We start from the raw sequence: 3,870 nt of genomic DNA on the forward strand, positions 1-3,870 counted from the left end.
AAATGTTTGCTCCCGCCTGAGCCTCTTTATTAACACAGCCCTTGACCTTGAGGCTGCAGTCGCCATGTGCTTAAGCTCCGAGGAGACCTGCTCTGAGGGTGTTCAGGTGGCTTCTGCCAGCCTTGATGCCCAGTGTGTTGTCGTCTAAAGGGATCACTGAATCTTGTGTGGAGAGAAGTCGTAGAGGATGTAGGGGTGGGAGCTCTTATTTAAGGTGACGTGTTGACATATCTGAAGATGTTTTATATTTACTTTGAATCATAACTATCTCCAAATGAGAATAATGCTAATAATTAAGCTAGAGTAAGAGATCCCAAGAGTGATCACATAGCCAAAAACCAGCCATTTCTGGAGGATAAATAGTCCTGTTTGGTTTTTGTTCCTGCCGGTGAGGCCATCCCAATCCATCACATCCGTACGTCAGGCAGGAATTATTTCAAGAGCACTAAGCACATCTAGATCTAGTGCAATCCAGCCTCTCTCGTCTCTCTTATGTCACTGTTCTGACCCCGTTACATAGAGCTTGGCCTCATCAACAAATGGCCCATTTTCCGACCTCATGCCTCACGCCGTTGCTCAAGCTCATCTGATCCTGAAAACCACTCTACACGATACCACCTTTCTCCTCTGATCCTGCAGGCTCATTATAGTTTACACCTGATGTGAAAATATTTTCATTGCTCAGACCTGAGCTTCTCTAAAATCAAGAATAATAATCTCCATTGTATCTGGCTACTGGGAGTCTCTCCCTGTGACAGTGGACATCAGACAGCATAAAGTCACCTTCGTTGGCCGTCTCACTCTGGGCTTGTTCATGGGACTGAGAGACAGAGGTTAAAAAGCTCGGGCTCTGGAGCCAGACGCCTGTGAAGGAATTCCTTGTGTCACCTTGACCGTGTTGCTTAACTTCTCTGTGCCTCAGTCTTCTCATCTATAAACTATGGTGATAATATGACTTAACTCTAAGGTTGTTATAGGAAGTATAAAATCAGGTATGTATCACAAAGAATTATTTGGCACATGTTGAATATCAATACACATTAAAAAAGAAAAGCAACGACGTGTCGGGCCTGGGGTGAGACACAGACTCTCAGGCTGTCCCTCACCACGTAGCTGGGTTTCTTCTGGGAGGTGCACACGTGGTGCTTAGCCTTTGCTGTCCATCAGAATCTGGCACTCAGGCTTTGCAGCTGTCAGGCAGTGTGGTCGGTGTGAGTGGGCGCTTCTCTTCCTTTAGACCAGGCTGTCTCAACCTCAGGACCACTGACATTTGGGGCCTGAGAATTCATTGTTTTGGTGGCTTCCCTGTGCACCAGAGGGTGTTCAGCAGCCTCCCTGGCCTCTGCGCCTTCCAAATGTCAGAAGCACCTTCCAAACCCCCATTCGTGACAATTAAACATGTCTCCAGATATTGCCATAGGTCCCGGGAGGGGAAAGCATCCTGGTTGAGAACCACTGCTTTAGGCAATGCCTGTTTCGAAGTTGTGGTGTAGGTAGGTGCATGTGCCCTGGCGGCCTTAGTAATGGGACTGGCTGTCCTTCCATTCCCCTGTGACTGTGTTGGTAACTGACTTCCTCCTAGTGTGACAATAGGTCTAAACTAACAAGCGCATTTATGGGTCTCGAAATAGGATTCACGTCCAACTTCCTGCTTGTTTAGAGAGCACTTTTTAGGGATGCTTTGGCTGAATGAGCACTGTGCTGGGAGTGTTGATACCTGGTGTGGTTCCTCTGTCACATTTCTCCCAGTGTTCTCTGCCTGGGTTTGCGCTTCCATAGAGTGGGACTAATTGGCAGTTTCCCCTCCCTGCCCCGCCCCGCCCTGCTGTGCCCTGCCCTGCCCTGCCCTGCCCTGGTGGGATAGGAAGCCAGTGTTAATGTGTTATGTGTGGTGCTAAGCCCTGCTGCCGGGGATGTGAAGCTGAGGGAAAGGCTCAGCGTTCATTAGGAGCCTGGAGGCCAAATGTGCCAAGTTCCACACAAGGGATAGACCCAGTCAAAGGGAGATCCCATTACAAAGAGATTCACTGCCAAGTTCCCCCTCCCACCAGCTCCCTGGAGCAGTTTTCAGCTTAGAGAGTTTGCGGGCCCCAGGGCAGAAACCTAGAGCTGATGCCTTCAGAGTCAGATTGGGGAGACAGGCATGAGGGGAGACAGGCAGGCATGAGGCCAGAGAGAAAACCCAGGAAGCCCCCTGAAGGGGTGATGCTGCCAGCCAAGGGCTGGGGCCCCGGCTTCCTGAAAGCTCTCTGTTCACACAGCTTTTCAGGAATACGACCCTCTGTGAAGCCAGAAAAGGGCTCCCAGCTCAGTGTGGGTCAGACCTGGTCAGGACGTACTGTTGTCTGGTCTTTTGCCCAGATTCCAGCCAGTTGTTCCGAGATGCCCACTGTACTGTCTCAGACTGTGTGCTGGACTCTCATTCCATCCTTACGATTATGTCCAGCTTAGAGATGAGGCACAGAGGTGAAGGGACTTGCCCAGAGTCAGGGATGGGGCTGTTCCGTAGCCGTCGTGTGATCCACAGCAACTTAATAGCTTCCGAAGCCTGCATTTTCTCGTGTGTCAAACATGTCAGAGGGTCATGATCAGGAGTCCACGAGGAAATGTATGGGAAGCCCCAGCGTGGCGGCTGGCATACAGAAAGTGCTCCCTAAATGCCAGCTGCTGTCAGTGTTTCACTTATCAGTGATAACACGGTTCTCTTGCTTTGAGCTTTTCCAGGAATAGGACTGGTTTGTTCTGATCTAATCATATGGTTTATCTCAGGCCCTGTTCAGCAAATGTTTAGGGGTACAGCTGCCTGGGGCGGGGGAAGATGTCACCTGGAGAGGACAGAGTCTGAGATTCAGGATATAAAGCAAAATCTGCCCTCAGGGATGGAATGTGTGATCTCACTGTCTGATAGGCCTCAAACTAGCTGAGCTCATTGCCATGTACTTGGTAGTAAATCATTGCCAGTAAGAAGATAAAAGGGATCATCACCTCAAAGAATGTCAGAGTGAGAAGGGACTTAGGGACATTAGGCTAGGGAAGACAAATGGGTTCGTTTGTGTTCATCTTCAGGTGCTCGGGCCCTTGTGGCTGCTGGGGCCCTGCATAGAAAGGATTCTCAGACCACAGGGATGGCGTACTCAGCGGGACAGAGTGCTGGGATCAATGAGTGATGGAGGGGGTGGCACACGTGCTGTTTATCTGCTCTCGTTGGTTCCAGCTGATGAAACTGAGGCCTACGACCTTGCTCACTGGAGGCTCACCCAGCAAGTCATAGAACCACAAACATCTCCTTTGCAAAGGGATCTTTTAAGAGTGTGTCTGATTCTTTAGTTTCATTCCCGAGAAAGTGGTTTTCGCTCGACTGTCTTCAGCGAGGAGGAACTCGCTAACTCAGAAGGCAGCATGTTCTGGCTTTGGGCCTCTCCCAGTGCGTTTGTGCACCATCGAGGGGGAGAAAGCCTTAGAGCCCCTAGAGGTGGGCTCTTCTCAACCGTGGCTGCCCTTGGGAAGCTTTTAGAAAATACTGATTGGAGGCCCCCACTCCTGACCAGTGGCACACACCAGCCCCGGCACTGCTGTTTCTGTGGTAATTTTCCCAAACTCCTCATGTGAGGTTAATGTGTAGCCAGAGTTGAGAACCACTGAGACCAAATCCTTTTTTGGAAACAGGCCCAGAAAGGGCCTGATTGTCCAGGGTTATGTGGCATTAGTGGCACGAAGAGAAGGAAAACCCTTTGTGAAGTATCAGCTGTACAGCGGGCTCTTTTGCCTTCATGCCGAGTCTCTTCTGGTCCCACGGAGCTGTTATTCCAATGGCTGCAGACCCTTTGTGCTTTTATATTGCACTTAGGTAAACTCACAACATGACCTACA

The sequence above is a fragment of the Pteropus vampyrus genome, unplaced genomic scaffold (genome assembly GCF_000151845.1).
Source record: "Pteropus vampyrus isolate Shadow unplaced genomic scaffold, Pvam_2.0 Scaffold31, whole genome shotgun sequence".
Classification (NCBI taxonomy): Eukaryota; Metazoa; Chordata; class Mammalia; order Chiroptera; family Pteropodidae; genus Pteropus; species Pteropus vampyrus.